The sequence below is a fragment of the Diceros bicornis genome, chromosome 1 (assembly GCF_020826845.1).
Source record: "Diceros bicornis minor isolate mBicDic1 chromosome 1, mDicBic1.mat.cur, whole genome shotgun sequence".
NCBI classification, from domain to species: Eukaryota; Metazoa; Chordata; class Mammalia; order Perissodactyla; family Rhinocerotidae; genus Diceros; species Diceros bicornis.
In genome coordinates, this window is record NC_080740.1 from 60,612,369 (window position 1) to 60,636,843 (window position 24,475).

Below are 24,475 nucleotides of genomic sequence, written 5' to 3' on the forward strand. Positions count from 1 at the left end.
TTAAGCAGTGGTGGTCCCAATTTCCTTTCCAATCCAGTATTTGTTAAAGCATAGGAATAACGGAAGTCCATGATGTGATAAAACCATTAGGCAGCAGCCTTAGTGGCCCTTGGGGATTTACACAAATTGCTCTAATAAATGAATCCATTAACTACGTGAAATCAGGCATTAAGTGTAATCGAAATTTATAAGCTCTGCTTCTCATTACTATTATCTTTTTGTTGGCTGTTAGGGGAAGGGGTTGTGTGTGTGTGTGTATGTGTGTGTGTGTGTGTGTGTGTGTGTATTGGTAGATGGAAAAGATCAAGCCCAATGAACTCCATGTCATCACTGAGAACTAAGCCCAGCCTTTGAGATTTGGGGCACTGGTGAGATTTTGGGAAAGACAGAAGATTTTCTTGATTTATCGGACACCAAAGTGAGGGGAACACCAAGCCTATTGGAACATCCGTGTTAAGGCTGACACATTTTGTCAGCTATAGCCTCTAGAAGAGAACCTAAACCCTGACACATGAACAGGATGTTAAGTATACACTCTTGCCCAGGAATACAACAGTCACTTTTGAGTGTGGGATAGTGAGCAACACTGTACAGCCCCAGCCATGCACAAATTGGCTCTGGAAATGTGGTTGTGTCACTCACTCCTTCCAAGATGTTTCCTTTAATAGTCCCCACCCTGCCTACCTCACAGAGTTGTCTGAAGGGTTAAATGGGTACAGTATTCATAACACCACTTGGAAAGTATAAAAATATGACCTGACCTATAGGAGATATGAGTAACTGGTTGTGTTGAACTAGTTGAAGCCTGGTGTGGTCTAGGTCAGCTGCAATTGAATGCTTAATTTAAAATAATTTTTCAATTAATGTGAAAATAGAGTTTTTCATTCCCTCTCACATTTGGCAGAAATTAGCTAAGCTCCTTCTCCTTCATCACTTAGCCCACAAACATAGCAGAGATGATGAAGGAGGTAAAGGTAAGCTGTGGTTACACAAGAGAGAATCCTGGTCACCATTTCAGACTATTTGTCAGCTTATCGACAGTTACCGAAGTGACATTTGTGAAGCCTACTATTTCTAGGAGACATTTGTACTCAGTTTGGCCCTGGTGACTAAGCTAGAAGGAAAGATTTATGGTTCTCAAAATCAAGGGAAGGCAAACACTGATGTTTATTTTTCTGAGTTACTTATTAACCCCCGTCACTGCTTAAGCAATGCAGAATACCCACGAAGGAGGATATTTTGCAAAGTGTATAAAGCCATCGAAGGCAGATGTGTAGGCATCTGTTAAGGTGATAATTGGATATGTGTCATCAAAGCCAGAATATGTAAAACAGGTCTCGCCTTTGGTTACAAATATGCTCTAAGTCCTTGCTCCCCATCTCTGGGAATGGCATCCTCTAAAAGCTTTATCTCTTCCTTTAGAGATATTATTTAACCTTAGATTTTATTAAGTCAAATATGCGTGTTAAATGTTAAGGGTAACTACTAAAAGAAAAGAAATAGAATGCATTAATTTCAACCAGCACCTGGTAGGGGTAAGGGAAATGAGGTGAAGTAAATAGAACTGTACTTATCCAAAAGAATCCAGAAAAAGATAAAAAGAATAGAAAATTTTAAAAAATGCTCAAAAATAAGTGGCAGAAATAAATCCGAATATCTTTATAATCACAATAAATGTAAATGGGCTAAATTTTCTAGCTACTGGATTTTCAGAAAATCCATCTACACTCTGATTACAAGAGACACATTTAAAACATAAGGACACAGAGGGCCGGCCCCGTGGCTTAGCGGTTAAGTGCACATGCTCCGCTGCTGGCGGCCTGGGTTCGGATCCCGGGGGCACACCAACGCACCGCTTCTCTGGCCATGCTGAGGCCGTGTCCCACATACAGCAACTAGAAGGCTGTGCAACTATGACATACAACTATCTACTGGGGCTTTGAGGGAAAAAAATAAATAAATAAAAATTATTTAAAAAAAAACAAAAACATAAGGACACAGAAATGTTAAAAGCAAAAGGATGAAAAATAGATGCCAAATGTTAACAAAAAATTAAAAGTTGGTATGGCTATATTAATAACATATAAAGTAGGTCTATGGCAAAAAGAATGATCAAGGATAAAAGGGATCACTGCAAAATGATAAGTGGAACAATTCAAAAGAAAGATATAAAAATTCTAAGCTTGTATATAGTAAATGACATAGCCTCAAAATATATAAAACAAAAAGTTAAAAATATATCAAGAGGAGTTGACAAGTCACAATGATAGTGGTAGATTTTAATACATTTCTTTCATAAATGATAGAGCAAACAGACAAAAAATATTAATAAGGATATAGAAGATTGAAAATACACAATTAGCAAGCTTAATTGAATGAACATATAAGAGACCCTGTACCCAATAATTAGTGAACACCATTCTTCTCAGGGACACATGGAGCATTTAAAAAAATTGGCCATGCACCAGGTCTTAAAGAAAGACTCAACACAAAATAGAAGAATCTATTTTGTTCAGACTATTCTTTGGGTAGAGTAGAAATCACTCCCACCCATCCTATTAGTGACAAAGCCCTTTCAGTTGTGCCTTTTTAATGTCTCCTAAGATCAGCCTCTCTTCTCCATTCTCATGGCTCCCTTAGTGCAGACCCAACACCTTCACTCACCTGGGATGCTAAAGCAGGAAGCAGTGGTCTCTCTTCTCCAGCACTGCCCACTTCCAATCCACTTTTGACCCTCCTCCTAGTGACCTTTCTAACATGTGAATCTGATCATCACTCTCCTGCTAAAGATCTTTGACTGGGTCAGACCGTTTCTTGCTGCCGTCAGGATAAAACCCAGACTCAACCATGACCTGTGAGGCTTTCATCATCTGGTCGCTACCTAACATGTTGCCTTCTCTCTTATTGGCCTGTTCTGGTAGTCTCCCCACACCCTCACACTCACCCACGCCTTAACCCAAGCATCATCTTGCTGCCAGCAGCATTCTCTCTCTCTGCCTTCCTCCACCCTTCCACTGTGGCCTGCCTAAGTCATACTCACTCTTCAAAAATTTGTCTCAGATATTTCCTCCCCCAGAAAGCCTATTTGGACACATCCTCCAACCCCAACCTACCTACTCTTCCTCCACACTACACACACCAGTTTAGGTTAGTTGAATCCCTAATACTTCCATAGCAGCATTTCATTTACTCCATCGCAGCGTGAGTGTAATTGCCACATATATTCGCTGCTTAAGCCTTTCGGTGGTTTCCCATTGCTCTGGGATAAAGACTAGAGCCTTAAGATGTGGCTCTGTGAGGCTCAGCCCTGGCTTCTCACTTGCCTCATCTCCCACCATGCTCTCTCCAAACTAGCCTTCCATTTCCTTGAAACCGCTGCTCTCCCATCTACCCTAGGATCTTTACCTATGCTGTTCCCTCTCTCTGGAGCACTATTCCCCTCCTCCTTCTCTCTACCCCACTCAGTGGTTAACTCCTACTTTTTCTTCAAGTGCTAGTTCAATTGTCAATTCCTCAAGGAAGCCTTTCCTGTTTTCCCTAAACTGGGTCAGGTTCCTGCAGTTCTCATAGAACTATTTAACATTTCCTCAGAGCTCTCACTTCAGTTTTTAATTACACATTCATTCTTGTGATTATTTAAGTAATGTCTCCCTTCATGACTGGACCGTCAGCTCCATGATGGTACAAACCAATCTGTCTTGCTCACCACGGTATCCCAGTGCCTGGCAAAATGCCTGGCACCTAATGGGCGCTGGATGAATATTCAGTGAATAAGTGAATGGATATAGTTTAACTATGTTTACTTGACTGTCATCTTCATTAGTCTCTGAGGCCATAGGACAGAAGCTATGCCTTTTCTTTTTAGACCTAGCATTTAGCAAACACCTGCACATCATCAGTGTCCTCTGCATGTTTTTTTTTTGGGGGGGGGGGCGGAGATCAGCCCTGAGCTAACATCTGTTGCCAATCCTCCTCTTTTTGCTGAGGAAGATTGGCCCTGGGCTAACATCTGTGCCCATCTTCCTCTACTTTATTTGTGGGATGCCAGCCACAGCATGGCTTGATGAGCAGTGCATAGGTCTGCATCCAGGATCTGAACCTGCAAACCCCAGGCCGCCAAAGTGGAGCACACAAACTTAACCACTATGCCACCGACCCGGCCCCTTCTGTACGTTTTTTGATTGAATACCAGGCCAGTCCCTTCTCAGGAGCCTCTAGTGGAAACATGTTATCAAGAGACCTAATTAGAAGGTGGTGTCCTATGGGTATTGACAGAGATGCTAAACCAAGAGCCTAAATGTATTCTATTGGGTTCAAATTAGGCTGGAACATCCCACCCTTGTTTAAAAGCAGGCCCAAACCTTTTCCCACTCTTGTAGAAGATCCTTCCTTACTTCTTCAAAGAAAATGTTATGGGATTTAAGGATCTAAAGGAAGGGATCAGACCTTTTGAAGTCTGACCTCCTCATCTGACCAACAAAGTTTCTAGGGCCTGAAAAACAATTCCAGATTTTGTTATTTCTGCCAGGGAGTATCAGGTTGACACGGACCCACTTCACACCGTCTGGTGAAGGGAAGTTTGCCTGAAGAAAGGGAGACAGTGCATTCTCTCTCTGTCTTTTTCCCCTACTCCACCCTAAATGATCGTACCAGGTCTGAGGTAGGACTGTAGTCACGCCTGACTGGCCTGGGCTAGCATCTCAGCATGCTGTTCCCAAGCCAGTTCTATTCCATGAGCTGAAATATCATCTCCCAAAGTTGGCAATAAACTGTGGATGAGGCCATGGGACAGACTTGACAGGAGTGTGCAGGAGATGGCTCCTACAAGTTCATGAAAGCCAATTATTCAATATTCAGGAATTTTGCGAGCTGGTTGTTAAGCCATTAGTAGCTTGAAATCAGCCCCAATGAGAATATTTACACTACAGAAATTGGCAAATGCTATCAATCAAGGCTTTTTTCTTCCCTTCCCTTCCTTCCTTCTCTCTGATGGCTAGTTTATCAGTATACTGCTAGACTCAGGTTTGAGTCCTGGCTGGACACTCAGTACCAAATTACTCAATCTTGCAGAGCCTCAGTTTCCTCATCTGTAGAATGGGCCTCCATAGCAGTAGCTACTGTACAGAGTTGCTATAATTGTTAAATGATAATGCACATAAAGTGCTGAGCACAGCACTTGAAAACTGGTAAGCATTCAATAGATGTCAGCTTGATTATCATCCTCCATGTGTCTTATTGTTTAGTTTTGCCAATGATCTGTGCTATTGACTTAGAAAATATTTTTCAAATATTGCTAAAATATTACTATGTTAAAAATCAAGGTTGTTCAATTCTAAGTGATAGGTTAGAATTTTTTGTTATCATGATGTTTGATGATGCTCTGTTCTCATTTTCTTAGGTGCTGGATATGATATACTAGTGACCAATTCTCAGTATATTTCGTGGGTTTGTGTGTGTTACTGTCCAGGATGAAAGAGAACTTGTGGGTTCAATAGTCTTTTTCTCCTGTCCTTTAATTTAGAATTCTTCTAATCCTAAAGAATCCCCAACTCACTGAGAACAAACTGTCCCCTGGCTTCCAGAATCAACTATTATTTGAAGGAGATCCAGGTGTCATACTCTAGATGCCAACGACTTGTACTCAGCACCTGCCGTGGGCAGAATGCTGCAGATGTCCTGGAAATTAAAAAAAAAAAAAAAGAAAGAAAAAGAAAATGAAAAAGAAAGGCCTGAAATTCCTAATGCACAGTTCTGACATGCAAAAGGCTCTGAAAACTGGAAGATCTTTCATCACTCAAACTGTGACAAAACCTGAGCCAAAGTGTCCTGCGACTAGTTAAACTCTTTATTTATCCCACGTTGTGTTAGTATCTAAATAATCTGGTGCAGAATTACTAACGTGTTTCATTATAGGATACTGTCCCAGACCCCACTGAGTTGTTGCGTGATACACAATATATGTACCATACTACCTTTCTAAAATCCCCCAAATTCTGGATTCTGAAACATATCTACTCCCAAGGCTTTTCCAATAAGGGATTCTGGACCCGTGGTAGAATCAGAGTGTCTGCCTTTAAGGAGTTTACAATCTGGCCATACCAGACTCATCCAGCCGTGCTTCAGATAAGAGGGGCATAGACGCTTGGACCAAGTGTAGCTGGCAGGAAGCACGGGCTATTAATCTAATTCAGCTGTTCACCCACCAGCACAGTTCCAGCCTTAGCTCTCACATTCCTTAATGACGAGTAGAAAATGTGAGTCGACACATATCCCCGAGGATCTCCTCCAATATCCCTTATTTCTTCCCTTGATTCTGGATCTTGAATTCTCTGCAGTCTGGGTTATCCACCCCCAAAACACTTCCCCCCCATAGAGCATAATTCAGTTGGAGGTCAGAAATTCTTTTAAGCGCTTGGAGAAAACAGCCTCCATCCCAGAGGAAAAACAGAGTGCTCCCTGGTGCGGCGGTGTGCTCTGCAGGCCCCAGTTCTGTCTGAACTTTAATGGTACACACCGGTCCAAAGCATCCTGCGGGCTCTCAGCCATCCTGAAGACCCGCACACATCTTCAACAGAAAGATCCTTCCTGCAGACAGACGCCGTAAAGCCCAGGGGCTTTGAGCCAAATGCAAAGTGATTCTGCAGGGCTCTGGCAGCCCTCACCTCCTTCCTCTAACCTTCTCTTACTGAAGTGTCTCCAAAAATCTTGACTGTTGTGCAAGTTACAATCTCCAGAACCAGCCCAGCAAGGACATTCCTTTCTTGAAGTCAGCAGACCTTCCAGTTCATAGGAAGATGGTCTGTTTGCTTGGTCTTTTTTTCCTTCTCTCCTGCCCTAGAAAATTTGGCTTCTCCAAACTCAGTCTTTTGAAAGATGTGTTTGTTATCTCTCTGGAAATGCTGAGGGCTCGCCCTACCATGTGTTTCCCAATAGCCTGCTCTGGACATACCCATAAATAATAAAATATGTCCATAAATAATACAATAGTGACCTTTTCTTGAACATTTACTATGTACCAGGTATGGTCCTAAGCGCTTTACATACATTATTTTAATTAATCCTCAAAGAAATTCTGTTAGGTAAGCATTGCTTTTTTTTTAATTCCTTTCTTTCTTTTTGTAGGCTGGGAGGTAAATGAATAGAGTAATACTTCTATGCGCTCATCTACCGTAGCAGGTTCAATGTCCCAGAGTTTCATTAACAGAACAGGAAAGCTGCCCTGAACTGAACTCAAAGCATTGCTTTTTCATCCCCCTTTTTGCAGCTAAGGACACCAAGAGGCAGAGAGTTTAAATAATTTGTGTAAGGTCGCAGCTAAATACATGTTAGAGCCAAGATCTGAAGGGAGGGTTTTCTGACCCCAGAGTCCATGACTTTAATCACCAAAGAGATGTGGGAAAGAGAATAAAATGCCCCTTGGACTGAGTGATCCTTAGCTTCTCTGTTATTTTTGCCCCATCAGCCTCCACAACTCACGAAGCCCCACGGACAGTATTCTGAAGGAAATACTTCTTTCATTGAATGGAGTCTTTGCAAGTCCTTCCCTTGACACAGAACTGTCCTTTTCCCCTGCGGTACGATGGCCTCACCAGCACCTTCCTGATTGTCACTGTGTTGCTTCCCAAAATGACCCAGCATAAGTCAAGTCCATCCTGGCCTTTATCACAGTAGAGTCATTTGCCATTGTTGATAAAGGGCTGGGGTGAGGCCAGAGACCACTGGGGAGGCTGAGTGAATGGTCCTACTTAAGACTGGGTCTTTTCAACCTATGAGGAAGGGAAGTTCTCACAGGCCTGGGTTTTGGTTTCTACTGTGTCGTTAACTCCTTGAATGACCAGGTGCGTCATTTAACCTTTCTGATCCTCAGCTGCCTCATCTGTAAAATGAAGCTGTTAAGAGTACCAATCTCATCATGGTGCCATGAGGAACGAATAGACCGGGAAGAGACTTGCATACAGCGAGTGCCTAGGAAATAGAAGGTATTATTACTGTTGTTAATAAGAGCCTATGTTTTAGGGTGTTGGTTATTTACATTTTTATAGCACTTGGGGTTTCACAAAGCATTTTTTGTGTGTGTGTGAGGAGATCAGCCCTGTGCTAACATCTGCCAATCCTCGTTTTTTGCTGAGGAAGACTGGCCCTGGGCTAAGATCTGTGCCCATCCTCCTCCACTTTATATGGCACGCCGCCACAGCATGGTCACAAAGAATTTTATATGAGGAAACAAGCATCTCTGGGTGCCTGTTGTGTGGACACTACATTAGGTACTTTATAATCACTTTGTAATTGCTATTCCTTCTATTATACTGGATAGATGAACACTTCTTTTTCTCTAGCCAAGACAACTGTGACGCAGACAGGCTGAACAGCTTATCAAAGCAAATCTGTGGCTTAGCCAAGAATAAAACCCTCAGTCCTGAAACATCAGGTCATCATGTTGCCCCTCTGTTGAACAGCCTCATTTCCAAGGGCCTCATGCTCACTCAAGACATTAAAAAATAAAAAGGACAAAACTCACATTTTTGCCAGACAGATGATATCCAGGCGTCTCTGGAAGAATGGTTAGCAATCCCGGCGTGCAGTTTTGTGTTTTAAGGTGCTTGGATACGAAGGAGGAATGTAAACCCCATGGAGCTCGTTTCACATGTCAGAGTCTATTCTGGATCTTGAAAGTGGGCCACGGAGGCCCCAGCTGTGCCCAAGAGCTACATTCCTGCAGAGGCATCCGGCACCACGCAGGAAACAGGCGGGGGAGCAGGGCCCAGGGTTTGCAAAGGGACCCAGTGGGTGTCACAGCCAAAGGGCAGGGAGAAAATAATCACCTGCCCCAGCATCAGCCTTCCAGGGCCTAGATTTTGCAGAGCCTACATTAGGATGATATAAAATTTGTTTCCTTCTGCATTATTTCTTTTTAAGGACTTTTGCTATTTTTAGAAGTTCCTTTCACTTGCCAACTCTCTTTGATCCCACATGAAAAGTCCAAAAGGGACCATTCTTTCATTCGCGCTGTTTGCCCTGTTTCAGCACGCCCGACGGCTCTCATGGCCCTGTGACTACGTCATTGGTATTCCACACACAGGTCCACACACAACCCAGCTCTTGGCAAGAACCAGGTGGGTTTTACGGGAAGGAGAAGGAACAAGAGAACATCACCGAAGGCCCTGGGAAATGAGTGGTGTTTGATAAGGGATGGAAGAACTTGGAAGTGAGTTGAGGTCTTGTATCCAAGAAGCTAAACTAAGAGATAAATCTGCCCCTGGTATCTAGCATCTCCAGGAAGGTGCACACTGCAGTCAAGATGCTGTCTGTCAGAAAAATCACAAGGATAGGTAGGTACCGACAACGATGACAGCACACTCATCTGTCAAACATGGCCTCTCACAGGCGTTGTCTTTAATTTTGGCTGGTAGCTCAAGGCCTGGTTTGCTTTCATCCCTTCAACTCCACATGGTTTCCCTCCTTGTTTATTTCTTTTTTCTCACTGACCTTTCAAAGCCATTTATATTCTCCACTGTCCACTGCTCCTCTCTCATGTTTTAGAGATCAAAGTGCCACTGTGTTGGGTGGGGTTGTTTGAAAAATGGAGGATTTCTACGTTATTGGCCTTTGAAAGCAGATTGGGCAACAAGAAGTAAGGAGAAATGTCAGAGTGACATCTTACTTCTCTGGGCTGCCATCTTTTTGCACATAACTCCTCTTGACTTGCAAAGATCCTACATTCCTAGGCTCCTCCTTGGCATTATCAAGTTCAAGGGGCTCCTCTGGAATTCCATAAATCTAGACATTTAGATGGGCCCGTGGGGTGGGGCAGACAGAAGGCAGAACATTTCCCAACGTTTTCATGATATTGTGTTCCTGAACTCTTGATGGAGTGAATAACTTTTCTACAGATCTGTTTGTATAGAAAATAAATAAATAAATGAGTGTTGCTTTTCAAAACTGTCCTCTGTAGGAGTAAGTCATCCAGCTGTAAAATTTCATGCTCTATAGGGAGTTTGATTGATTTGATTTGCAAAAATTCTTCTTAACACAGCATTTTCAGCAACATGACTATTATGAGCCTTGCTGAGTCTAATACTGTTGGGCCCACCTATCTAGGGTAGCTCCCATCACGTCCCTGTCCTCTATCTCAGAGCCAAATGTTTCTTGCATAACATTGATGATAATGTATGATTTTATTTATGTGTTTGTTTCCTTGTTATTCTCACATTATATTGTCAGCACCTAGATCTGTGCCCGACACATAGTAATTGCTCAATAAATATTTGGGAATGAATGAATTTAAGAATGTGTTCTTGGGGGCCGGCCTGATGGCACAGTTGTTAAGTTCGCGCGTTTCACTTTGGTGGCCCGGGGTTCACCGGTTTGGATCCCAGGCGTGGACCTACTCACCACTCATCAAGCCACGCTGAGGCAGCGTCCCACATAGAAGAACTAGAGGGACCTACAACTAGGATATACAACTATGTACTGTGGCTTTGGGGAGAAAAAGAGGAAGATTGGCAACAGATCTTACCTCAGGGCCAATCTTCCTCAAAAAAAAAAAAAGAAATGTGTTCTCAAAAAAGCTGTTGAGTTTAAAAAACTCAACTTACCAAAAATAATCCCTATGGAAGAAGGTGATAAGTATTTAAGGTTAGTTTCCTTGGTCTATAGATCTTTTTAAGTGTGGTGAATAGTGTTTGCCAGGGAGTTGGAATCACTGGTTATCCATACAGGATTTCTAAGGAATAGTGTGAGGCCCGTCATTTTTTATTCTCTCGTTTTCCCTTCTATCTATCCATCCTGCCTTTCTTCCTATATTTTTTTTCCTTTTTTTTTTTTTTTGTGAGGAAGATCAGCCCTGAGCTAACATCCGTGCTAATCCTCCTCTTTTTGCTGAGGAAGATCGGCTCTGAGCTAACATCTATTGCCAATCCTCCTCCTTTTTTTTTTTTTTTTTTGCCCCAAAGCCCCAGTAGATAGCTGTATGTCATAGTTGCACATCCTTCTAGTTGCTGTATGTGGGACGCGGCCTCAGCATGGCCAGAGAAGCGGTGCGTCGGTGCGCGCCCAGGATCTGAACCTGGGCCGCCAGTAGCAGAGCGCGTGCACTTAACCGCTAAGCCACGGGGCTGGCCCTCTTCCTATATTTATTAAACGCTGATCAAGTACGTGCCAGGCATAGTAAGACAGGAGTGATACTATGTCTACCTCACAGGATTGTTGTGGGGATTCAATGAGATAATTGTATTTAAGAGTTCTTGGTAAAGTACCTGACATATTAAGAGCCTGATAAATGTTAGCTGTTAACATTGTCATGAGAAATATTTGAGGAGCAACTATTAGGTACCTTGTGTCTCAGAGTCTCCAGAATAAGGAGAAAGGATACTGTCTATACCACTAGGAGGCTTGTGATAATTTATGTCATTAGTTTTCTTTCCATAATATCTATTTTCAAAGCCGAAGGTTATATGGTAGCCTCTTCATTTTACAGGTGGAGAAGATCAACTAGCCAGGACAAGAGTGAGGAAATGAACAAAATATGAAAATTTTAACTAAAGACAGGATCAATATTGCTGATTTTTCCCTTTTGCCTTAGGCTCTTTATATGGCTTGGCACAGCACTGTTACTGATCCTGTCTGTTTTAAGGAAATTTGATATTTTGTTCATCATGGATTTTTTTGTGTTAAATTTGATTTTGAAAAAATATTGCATTAAAATATTATTTATCTTGATTTCTGAGTAAATTTTGCACCCAAAGCAAATTCCTCCCTTGTCTCACCCTAGTTCCTGTTAGCTGGTTGACTTCTCTAAGCTCTCTCAATCAAGCCCTCTGACTCTAGTTAAGGGCTGTCAAATTTATGTACGTATTACCCACTATCAGCACCCAGTCCAGTCCACCATCAGCTCCCATCTTACCTTCTGAAATAGCCTCCTCTTTTGTTCTTGGCTCTTTCCAGTCATTTCCATACACAGAGCCAGAGAGATCTTTTAAAACTTACATGAGATTGGTCACTCCCTTCCTTAGAACCTTCTGTGGCTTTCCGTTTCCATAAAGTAAAATCCAAACCCTCACCCTATAAGACCTTGTAGGATCCAACTTTACCCCCCCACACCATTCCCTCCCTTTGCCTACTACATTCTAGCCACTCCTGTCTTCTCTTGGATCCTTGAGTCCCCTGTGGTCTAGTCCACATGACTGCCTTCATATAAATTGTTTCATTTCCAGCAATGCCCTTCCCTAATATTTTCCACCTTTCAGATGGCAGCTGAAGAAACACCTCCTCAGAGGTCTTCCCTGACCTCCTTGTCTAAGTTCTGTCCCCACTCTGTCTCCATTATTCTCTTCAGTCTCCTGTTCTTTTCCTTTCCAACACTGCCCATTATTTGTAATTAATTATATATCCATCTCTGTGTTTACTTGTTTGATGTCTTCCTCCCCCACTGGACTGTAAGCTCCTGGAGGACAGGAGCCGTGTTTATCCACCATCTTCTCCCCAGCCCTTGAAAGATGCCTGCACAGAGGAGTTTCTGAAATATTTGTTGAGTGAACGAGGGAGGGAAGGGAATGGGTGAATAAATCAATCTTCAGCTTGCAAAATCTTGACCTAAGGACTCTGTCACATGCTAAGGGACTTTCATGTTCCATTCTGCTCTCTGTTGTCATGAACTTTGCTCTAAAGCATTTTTCCCCTAGATTATTTTTATAGAAAAAAAGTGAAGCAAATATAGAGATAATTATTGATTCTCACTCATCAAGTCTCTGCTCCCTATCACCAACATCCTCCTGAGAGCCTGCTGCAGAATTCCTGGGAACCACAGGAAATAAGTCCACTAACCACTTGAAATGCTCTTATAAAAATAGACCAGACTTGACCTTCTTCCTGTGGAAGGGCCTCTTTCCTCAGGGCAAACATTGCAAAGAAATTTTATCTGCTCTTAGGAGCCTCCCACTTCCATCATCCTGCCAGCAGGATTTATCTGGACGTGCTCGGAATCCTGTCCTGAAATTGTCCCCACACTGCCTGGGTCATCACGTGAGCAAATTGCTCATTTATTATATTCATGCTGTTGTTTTTATATTAAAGTAATAAGATAGACAGAAATCAAGGCCTGGGGGAGCTATTGGGATATTCTAGTGCACAGCGATATCCCACTGAGGTTGTTTTCCCTCGCCAGAGGTTAACGCCCTTTTCCCCAGTCTTCCATACAGGTCTGCTGCCTTCATCATTTTCATCCATTTCCCCTTACCAAATTCCTTACTTTTAGATTTTATTTAAATTACTGACAAGCATTTTTACAAGTTTAATTTCCTTATTTAAACGAAGCCTTATCTCTCTAGTATAATTGCAAAAACGTCCCATAAATAGAAGACAGTCATGAAGACAAATATAAGGAAAGGACAGCCATCCTGGCGTCTGCTTAGGTGCTGTTTCCCGCCTTCTCGGCTCTTTCAGTCACAGAGAGAGCAGCGATTCTTCTAGGGGAGGTGAAAACATAATTGTACCAAACCAAAGCTTCCTCCTCGAATAATCAAAATGATTGAAGGAAACTTCAAAGGGGGCTCCCTTTCTCTCTGCAGTGTTGTTGAAAGATGTCTTAGAGCCACTCAGAACTTCTCCTGTATCAACAGGGACACCTGCCTCATACTTTGGGAAACAAAAGATTAATATTTAGGGTTGCTTTACTGTTATATCAATTCAACAAATAAGCAGAGGATGTCAGTCCCCTTAGAAACCCTTAAAGACAAGGGAGTGATAGAAAAATTAGAAAATACAGATAAACAGCAATAAAAAGTTTTTGAAGGTTGTCCCTAATCTTATCAGCTAGAGATAACTTATGTTAACATTTCTATTCATAGAGATGTAAGCATTTTACAAAGTGGAATCATATATATGATTTATATATATGAACATCTCAGATTTTCTGAGACAAAAGGATAGCTTTCTGCTTTGTTAATTTTCTACACTGTTTGCCTGATTTCTAATTTGTTGCTGTCTACTTTTGTTTTTAATTTTTCTTATTTCTACTTACTTTTAGTTTACTTTGCCCTTTTATTTTTAAAAATTTTTTCATGCAGACTCTTGAGTCATTAATGTTAGACCTTTAAAAATTTTTTTAAATATGAGCACTTAAAGGAAAGAATTTCTCTCTAATAATTGTTAGTTGCCTCCCAAAATTTTTGTATGCTGTATTTTGTATAGCATTTAAACTATTCTATAATTTCTCCTTTGATTTTTTCTTTGATGGATTATTTCAAAGTGTGTTGTTTAGTTGAAAATATTTGCAATTTTCCTAGATATGTTACGGTTATTGATACCTACTTTAATTACATTGTGATCAGAGAATGTATTCCGTATGATTTCAATTCTGTTACATTGATTCAGACTTGGTAAAATTTATATATGTTGTTTTACAATCTGTTCATTTATAACCTGACTTTACACAATACATGAGGAATTTTTTCCTTATTAATAAACATAAATCTACATCTCCATTTGTAGTGGCTGCACAGGATTCCATTATCTGGACATGCAAAACTGTGTTGGCTCGTCCTCCGTTGTCGGGCATTTAGGTTGTGTACAGTTTGTCATATCATAACAAAGCTGCTGTGGTCATCCTTGCACACCGTCCCGTTACTTTCTCGGGGAGGATTTATGGAAATGGAATTGCTGGAGGAAAGCACATGTGTTTTGTTAAGGGTGTTACTCAAAAATTTCAGGAGGTTTGTACCTATTATGGGCTTAAGCTCCATTTTTACTCCTTGACTTGTCTGTACTTCCTTTCTGATGTACACATCTGCTCTTCAAGGCAGAGGAGAAATGAATTTGCAAGTTTCAGACCTGCTGACTTTGGTTTCAACGTCCCCTTGGAAAATGGGAACCTTGTTTCCTTTGCCTGAACTTGCTCTGAGGATGCCCAGCACCTTCGTGGGATTTCACTGCATGCCTTTCTGGGCATGTGACCCAACCTGAGGGAGGCTTTCCCAACAGTGGGCCCCGGCCCTTGCCAGAGTCCAGTGGGCCCGGACTTGTGGGGAGCAGAATGCCCCGAGGTGGCATAGGCTGCAGGCAGCCCCGGATTTGTCTTTGCCCTCTGACACTTGGGGCCACTTTACTCCTTTGCTGCAGGCCACTCCCAACCTCTGTTCAAAGCTCTCCTCTTCCATGACTCTCCAGGCCCTGATGACTCTGTGTAATCCAGCAATTCCCAGACCTCTTGTAAAATCATCTCTAAGTGCTTTACGTGCATCCCTTTTATCCACTATAAATCTGTAAACTTCTTGCGAGGGGGACCACATCTCCCCCTTATTGAATGTGGGGCTCTTGTGCTGGCACGGAACATAACGTATTGCAGACAGTCAGTAAATACTTGCTGAAACAAGAGCCCAGTTAGTCTCCCAGACTGCAGTGAGGCTTGGCACAGCCAAATACAAAATGGCAGGTAATGGAGAATTCTTGCTCATTTAACATTCCAAATAGGGTCTGTCCTTGTATTTAAAATAAGGGTGAGACCCTGCTGTGATTCGGACCTGCGGGTGTTATCCCTGCCTCACCACTGAATAGAGGTGTGACTACAGGCAAGGTGCTTGGCCTCTCTCAGTCCCCTTCCTCTCCTGAATAGTGCCTGCTAATAGAGCTGTTGTAAAGATCAAATTCGATACGAACACAGAAAGTGAATAGCAAGGTGCCCAGCATGTGATAAGCTCACCACAAATGGCATTACTAATGTCTTTCATATTTTGGGATTTCACAAGATAATAAAGCCTCCTTCCTGGGTTTGGGCTGTGGAGGCTCCTGCTCCCGTACTCCTCTGCGTGGCTGAGGGGAAAGGGCTGTAGAGGCTGCTTGTCTTTCTCTAAAACGTGCTGACCCCACCCTTCCATGGAGGAAGGAAATGGTTGCTTTGGTTACAGGACTTTCCTTTCCTTTCACGACTCCTGAGATCCAGATAACAAAGCCTCTGCCAAGTTATTAACTAGAACAGGATAAGACTCATCAGGTGTCGGCAGGTTGATTGTTCATTGTTTCATAAAGCTATGTATTTTGCACTTATTCTTTTGATTTTCTTATGCCTTTTCCACTCATTGTAAGCATCAGAAAGGCAGGGGCTGGGTATCTCAAAGGAAGCTTGCGCTGTAACAGCTAAGACAGGGACTGCAGAGTCAGGGAGACCTGGGTTCCAATCTGGGTCTGCACTTACTTGGGCAAGTCACTCCACTTCCCTTTGCCTCGGTTTTCTCATCCATCGAATGCAGATGATGATAATAATAATAATAATAATAATAATACCTCGTAGGGTGGTTGGGAGGATAAATGAGATAATGCCTGTAAAACACCTAGCACATACTAAGGTGTCAATAAGTGTGAGTTACCGTCATCATCATGCTTAATTCCATCACTGTCATCACCTTCCCATTGTACCTCGCACAGGTCCTAGCCTATGGGGTCAGCTCAGTGAGTGTCAACTTAAGTGAATAAAATGAATGTAATATGTGCCCCTCCCCGCTTCCACCAGAAGGTGAAATCAACAATCTTCATTGCTCTGCAGATCCTAACTACAGTTTACCTGACTTTGGGTTCCCAGGAGCAGACCCGAGTTTCTCACCTGAGCTGTACCTTTTGTTACTGTACGAACGTTATATAACATTGCCCTGCCCTCCTGAGCTTTCTTCCTCAGAGTGGGGCCTACCTGCATGGGAATCACATGAGGGTCCCTCCTCCAGGTGTTCTGATCCACTGGGCCTGGGTTGGGGCTGGCACCTGCAAATTCAGCAGACCTCCCCAAGGAGTTCTGATGTACACCAGAGTAGAGGACCCCTGGTCTGGGATATCCTTTTTGTCTACATCAAGAGAGAGGAAAAGAATTTAGCCTAGAAGGGAGGGGCCAGCTTGATTATTTTTCTCCTTTTAGCAAAGTCACTGAAATATCTCCAAATCTACTCTCCTTGTTTTCTTTAAAAGCAGTGGCCCAGGGGACACTGCCCATTTTGATATGTTTATTTTTTCTCTTTCTTTCCATTACTCATATTTCCTTTACTGAATTATTGTTTGTCCCTGCTGGGGGGAAGAAAATAAAACAGAGGTCGAGGCAAAATGAGTGAAGGCTCCTGGTCCTTCTCGGCCTGTTCTGCTCTGTGAGGCTGGGGCAGGAGGGCTGCCTGTCTCTGCAGCAAGAGGCCCTGGCCACCAGCAGGCACTCCAGTGTGACATGACTTGATGTGGTTTGCTCCAAGTCTCTGGTTTGCTCATCATTGTGGCAGCTGGTGGAAAGCCCCAAATTTCTCTAAACTGAGCCAGAAACCAGTTCTAAAGAATAAACTGGGGCCTAATCCCAACATACAAGCCCATAGTAAGATGAACTTGGGCCTCCAGGGTGAGGAAGGTCAAGTGGCTCAGGATTGTGATGAGGTTCTGTTATGTTTCTATTTCTCTCTGCTTCTTATTTGCTAAAGTTGTTCCCAACTGTGCAAAGATCTGAGTACCCATTCAATCACTTGACACATATTTAATGCACACCTACTACGTGCCAGACATGAGCAATATAGTGGAGAACAAGGCAGATGCAACGAGGCCCTCTTGAAGTTCACATTCTAGTGGGGAAGACCTACCAAAGACAGATTCCCAGTGAACTGAGTGTTACAGCCGTGAAGTCCAGGGCACCATGAGAGTCAGATAATAGGTGACCTGCAGAACCTGGAAGATGGAAAGACTTCTTGGAGAAAGGGGCATTTATATTCCTGGTGAAGAAGGAGAAGAAGGTAGCAGAAGAGCATGTGCAAAGTTCCTGAGTCCAGAAAGAGCCTGTTTCACTTGGGGAACTGAAAATAGTCCACTATGGATAAGGAGAGAGGGCTGTGTGGCTGGAGAAGCTGGCAGGGCCAGATCATGCAGGCCTTTATCTAAAGGACTGTGGAAAAGCACTGAACAATGCAGGCTGCGGTGTGACATGATCAGATTTGCATTTTAAACTGTCACTCCGGCTGCTGAGTGGAGAAGTGTTGGAGGAGAGGTGGAAGCAGGGAAACCAGATGTAATAGCCCAAGAGGTAGCAGGACCTCAGAGAGAAGGTAGATGTGGGTATTATAGGCCAAATGTGGTATCCAGTCTTCTCAGCTTCCAGCCAGGATGTCTTGGATACTCTGGCCCAGTACCTTCTCTGAGAGAGACATGGTTCAGCCAGCACGACACTGGGAGATGAGCTAAACTTGGATTTAAAAATCTCACCACCATATGTACCAGGAAATATCATTTCTATCTGAGATGGTGCTGCTTTAGGAATGTGGGGCTCATTGATCTTCAATAGAAGATTTGGAAGTGAGTCATCATGGTGTCTTAATAGAGGACACATAATGGGGAGCCAGAGTTCCCTTGCTGCCTGACCTGCCAGGCTGGGCGTGAAGGACGACTGTCCCTGCTCTTCCCCATCCTGCCGTGACTCACCAGATGACTGGACAAATCGTCTGTCCCTCAGCTGCATGTGTATGACCTTAAGAACTGAATTTCCGAGTCATGCGACCATACTTTATAAAATCCAGCAGACAGTGTCATCTCTGGGAGGTCTCACGCCAGGTCAGACAGCCTGGAGGGGAGGGGCTGGGCCAGCTGACTCGCAAGATGCATCCTGGTCTTATGATTCTGTGGGGCTTGGTGACACCAGAGGAGATGGCTGAGGTCATCTTCAGGGTGCTTCGTTCATCCACTCAGCAAATGGTTATTAAGAATCTGCTATGTTCCTGGCCCCATTCTCAGACAGTGAACAAAGCCGGCAGAGTCTTACCCCCGTGGAGCTTACATTCCAGTCATTTCCTGAGGTGCAACCAGTGACCCACACTGCCTCCAAGCTCTCCTGCTCCTAGTGTTGAGTCAAGAAGGCCCAAGAGTTCCCTGGCATCAAATCCATCAGTGGCCTCTAACGAGGGTGACCTTCTTCCAGTTTGCAAAAGTGCCAAGCTCCCTCTCACCTCTGGGCCTTTGAACTTGGTTTTCCCTTGGCCTGTACCTCTCTTTGTCAGCATTGCCACCCACCGCCCAGCACTGCCCAGGATATTCCTACTTCTTCTTCAGACTTCACCCTAGGTGTTACTCAAACAAGCCTTCCTTGACCGCTGGCCCCAGGCCCAGGCCAGCCCCTGCTGGGTGCCCCTTACCCCTCTGTATTTCACTGGGGCTATTTACTGGGCTGTTTTTCCTCTCTTGACTCTGCTCCATTAGGGCAGAGCCCCTGTCTATGTTGCTGAGGTTTTTATCTCCAGTGTCTTGCACGGGCCTGACACACAATATGTGCTTAATAAATATTTGTTGAAAGAAAGGAGGATGGGAGGGGGGATGACGATCCATGCCATGCTGTGTAGCATATCGGTTTTGTCGAAAAGACACGCTCTATACTTGGAAGTCCCTTAATGAACCAAAACCTGAGAAACTGTACTAATTTGCCAATTGCCATACTGAACCCAAGTTCGAGTATTTTTGATTGATTAAATCAATCTGAAATTAATCCTATATATTTCCTAAAACCATTGATCCCTACCCACAGAAACTAACAAACAGACCAGAGAGCTGAAGAAACTGGAGAGAGATGAGGTTAAATCAGTCTATTATTGTTCATTAATTTATTTAACAAATATTTATTAAATACTTATTAGGCACTGAAGGCAGAGAGGCAAACAAGAAAAAGCAAAGTCCTTGCTTTCGTTGTTTATTTTTATTCCTATGGGGAGATATTAAGTTTTTAAAAAAGTGAACAGCTGCATAAAAAGACCTGAACTAGTGCCAATTCCTGTATCTCCCTGTTGAAATCAGATGGCGGGTGGCTGGAGGGGGAGAGCACACCAGCGGATGGAGAGTGATCAGGGGGTGTCTCTGAGGAAGTGACAGTGAGCTGAGACCTTTGAGAATGAGCAGGTGGGTCCGGGGTGTGCAGAGCCACAGGCATCCAAGTCTGTTTCACCGACGGGAGGAGATGGCGTGATCCTCCTGAGCAAGGAGCTGGCATGTTTCAGGGAAGAAAGGTCAGGATGCTAAACCTTCTTCTGCCCAGAATAGGCAGGAGACTCAAAGTGATCCACCAATAGGGGGAGCCACAAGAGTTAGTATAACCTTTTTAAGGGCCAAATGCATCTCGGGGGGCCAGTGCTGCCTCCATCCTGAACATGTCCTGATCCTTACCAAGCCAAAATTCCTCGTTTCCTCCTGCGGCATCCTGCAGCATGTAGGCTGGAGCTGTTTGTGGCAGTTACTGCCTTCTACCCTGCAATTAGAGTTATTTGCATCCTCTCTGTTGGCCTCCCTGGTGAATTTTCAACTCCTCGAGGGCAGGCGTTGGATCTTACACGCTCCCTCCCCTCTAGCACATACTCTTGCCTTGTACTTAGCAGATGCTCAGTGAATTATTGTTGACGTTTATTAAATTGAATAACTAAGATTTCTGGCTAATCCTTTGGAAACATACCTATTTAAAAAAGAGTTTTGATTTGGGGCGTGGGAATGATGATTTTGGAGCATAGAACTCTTGTGGGAGACCCATGTCCAGATGGTTCCTATAGGGGAGAACGTTGAATGCCCCAGGGCTTTCCAGTGGGGGTGGCAGGATAAGACAAGGAAGTTGTAGGGGGCACAAAAAGGGCCTGGGCAATGAGGACTAACTGGCTATTTGGCTCTTTTGGTCTTGATGGTAGTAAAAAGCCATTGAAAATCATCTTGCATGCTCCTTCCGAGACGCTATGCCCCAAATGTCCATGTTTGCTCTGAGATTCTGCCATCTGGATGGCTAGTTGGTTGATTTGGAGTTTTGTTGGGGTTTCTTGTCTTCTTGTGTTTTCTTTGCCATTTCTTTCTTTGAGGGGGCTTATTTTCTATATATACAGAATTATTCTATCTGAATAATCTAGATATATGCAGCTACAATGTATTTTTGTTATTATTTAATTAGTATTTTTAAAGTTGAATCAGTTTTCAATCTGGAATTCATATCAAATGGAAACTTGGTATCACTACTGAAAATGTAACCAGTATCACTCGCCACAGAAGGTAATTGTAAAAGTAAATATGATAAAAATAAACCATGTTATGAAATTTTAAAAGTAAAAAGTATATAACTTATTTGTATGGTCTTATTAAGTTCTTCATAGATGTCATCTCATGATTTCATTTAGCAGCACTTCAGCATAAATATTGTTATTCTCCTTTTCACAGGTGGAAAAAACTAAGATTTTGAGAAATTAAGTAATTCCCAAAGTTAGGAGGTGTTTTAATCTGAATTATTACTTAGTTCTTTGTTTGCAAATGGAATATTGGAGCTAAAAAGTAGAATAGAAGGTGGGGCTGGAGATTATTAACTTTTAAAATAGACACTTATGTATTGTTTAACTGTTTACTTTTGTGAGTAAAGATAAAATCTAATGAAGCATGGGAAAACAGCCAAAAAGCAAGAGTAGGAAAGAGCTGTGTCCTAGGAGGAGTGAGGTAGGAACGTCCACTGTTATCAGAGGAGCCGCTGACCCTCGGCTTCCCGGGTCACCACGTGGATGCTCTTTGCAGTGACACTGCCTCAGTTCAGGACAGGAATGGCCCAGTAAGAAAAGAGTTACATGGAGACAGGGAAGGAAAGAGAGGAACCAGGTGCTTTCCTTCCCCCTTGGCTGTAATGTATTAACTAAACTCAAGTTCATTTTCCTTGTCCCCTCAGACTGGGTGTAAAGTCCTGATGGAAGCCTGAGGGGATAGTTCTGTGGGGCCTTTTCAGGGTCAGAAAACTCACATGCAGGCAACTTTGTTTACATCAGCAAATCCAGCTGCATCGTGCAAGCACTTGACCGGCCACTGACTCCCAACAAAAAACAGATGTCGAAACGCACAAAACATACAGGCCTCCTGAACTGGTAGGACTTTGTCTTGAGTTGGGAAAAGGGCAGGAGATGGGTGTGGGGTGTGCCAAGAGTTGACAACAGCAGCGACCAAATAGACCTGGCTTTGTGCTGGCCTGAGCCACATGGGCTCCAAGAGGAGATGCTCAGAGAGGACCATAAAGGCCAAACAGCATTTCTGCCTGAGAAAGCCAGATCGCTGTGTGTGTGGGAAGGTGGGGTTTGAACTGCCTTTGACCGGGACGTGGAATGAGATGGATCCCCTAGGCCAGAGAAGGGGAAGTGGGCTTAGAACCAGGATTCCACTTGGAGCTCAGTCCTAGAAACAGCTCTTCTACTTTTTGTCTACATAACATTGTTGAATGTCATCCATATGGTAGATTGTGAAATAAATTTCTCCTAAAAAATGGTTGCCTGATTACGTTAGTCATTATCTTAAACGTTTTTCAGGTAATGTTTACCAGCTAGAAATACTAATAAATAATGAAAAACCAAGTCCTCCTTAAAGAACCAGGCACATATACTATATCCAGTGCAGCCCAGGAAGCCTCATGTCTTCTGCCTGTTCATTTGAACAAACCAGTTGGCATTCTGTGAACTGCTGTTCATTTAGTACATTTGTAAAATTGAATACTCTGATACAATTCTCCCTTGAGGAAAAGGCTGAAATCGAAGCAGTAACAATTATTTAAGATATTAAGAACTGTGATTTTAAAAGACAACACCTATACATGTGCATTGGAAAGAGAGACTACAGATTTTACACACACACACCCGAGAAGGTGACAACAGCCATCCTTAGGTGGTAAGGTTACAGATGATTTTTGTTTTCGTCTTTATATTTTTCCATATTTCCCTGATTTGTTTATGAGTAGCGGGAATTATTTGTATAGTCAGAGAAATTTTTTTTTAATCCATTAAAAATTACTATATATACCTCTTGCTGCAGTTTAGGAGTCAATATGCTCAGATATTGCTAAAAGTTTCTCACCCTAACCTCCCTCTAGGAAAATAGGACTTTTCCCCCTTGGATAAAATTTGAAAATTTCTCAGTAGGGAGCACCAGCTGACCTTAAGATTCAAAATGGTAGCCATGAGAAGGGCAACAGCTAAAGGATTAGGCTTCCAATCTCTTACTGTACTTAGCATAGAAAAAAGTGTTTTCTCCTTCTATGATGACCATTGTCTTCATCTGACCCTCACTTCTTTGTGTCTTCTATCAGCAGACTCTTAGTTACAGTAAAGTAAACCTACATTTGCATCCTGGCTCCACAGTTTGCTAACCATGGGATCTTGGCCAAGTCATTTTTAATCTTTGTGCCTCCATCTGTTCGTCTATAAACTAATAGGCTTATTACAAGGATTAAATGAAATAATGCACGTAAGCTCATGTCAGCACAGCAATAAAGGTTGGTAATTACCGTTATCCTGTTGGCTTGTCCCAATCATCTTTTCCAACTATTATGTGAAGAACATTTTTCTGACTTAGCTGGGCTCTGTAATCTCAAGGCATACACCGAGAACTGTGGCCTTCCAGAATGGCCCCAGGAACACTACAAGAAAGGAAAGGCTTAAAACATAGTTCCTACTTACCTGCTGGCATGGAGCTTGTTTCTCCACAAAGGCCTCAAAGTCTTAGGTTGAGCAGCAAACTTCACTCGCTAAGGGAACTGGCCTAAGAGCCTGGCTGCCTGGCCCCACTGCCTGCTCGCCTTAGTAAGTCGGCCCTCTCTTTAAGCTGTTCCTTTTGTTTTCCCTGACTCAGAATATCTTAGGTCATTCTGAGACAGCTTTCTCCTCCCCACCTTCCCCACTTCTACCTGCTGTCCTGGACATTTGTCATCCTTTTGGACTGCCCAGTGTCTGAAGCCCCATCCCATATTTGAGGCATATCCCTCCACCCCCACCCCCACCCCCACACAGGTCTTGATCTGGCTGGACTTACCTGCAGTGTGATTTGGGGCCACCACATCTTCCCGGTGATCCTGTGGGCAACCCCACGTTCTTTAAATTCTCTTTCTGCTTATTATCACTCAAAGTGAATTTTGGTTGCTTACACTTAAGAAATCTAGCCAGCTCCTACTTGTCTTTCACCCCTACTTTGGCATAAATCCTTCAGCTATTAGTTCCCAAAACTTGCTGAGCTTCCCATGCTGTAGCATTTATTATACTACTGGTTATGACATTTTATTAGAGTTGTCTGCTTATCCTCCCCTAGACGGTTAGCTCCTGAGGACGAGGACTAAAGCTGTCTAGATCACTGTAGTATCCCCATCATGGAGCAGAGTGCCTGGCACATAGTAGGCCCTCAGCCAATGCCAAATGAATGAACAAGCAACAAACCGTTACCCCACAGGAGGGGACCAGAACAACCACAGCAGTTCTACTTGGAAAACCAGTTAATTCGCCAGCTTTCTGATAGCCTGGCACCATTCCTAGTCTGATTCCAGGGAAAACCAGATTTCCTTTAGGCTTTGGCAAGGAAGAGGATATTCCAGCAGCATCCTGAGTGGGAGGGTGTGATGTTGGCCGCATCTTGAAGTGGGTGAGTAATCCCCCAGGCAGCACTTAGCGTTAAACCCTGGCTTATAACATGGTCATCTCCTGAAGCTCCCAGCTTAAAATGG

The 24,475-nt window shown here is 43.2% G+C and overlaps 1 non-coding gene across 1 annotated transcript; it reads right to left on the reverse strand.

Annotated features, from left to right (window-relative positions):
- Window positions 1–7,114: 7,114 nt before the first annotated feature.
- Window positions 7,115–7,241, reverse strand: LOC131410575 (small nucleolar RNA SNORA36 family). The gene has a single exon (XR_009221313.1). It is a non-coding gene; the product is annotated as a small nucleolar RNA SNORA36 family (small nucleolar RNA).
- Window positions 7,242–24,475: the final 17,234 nt, after the last annotated feature.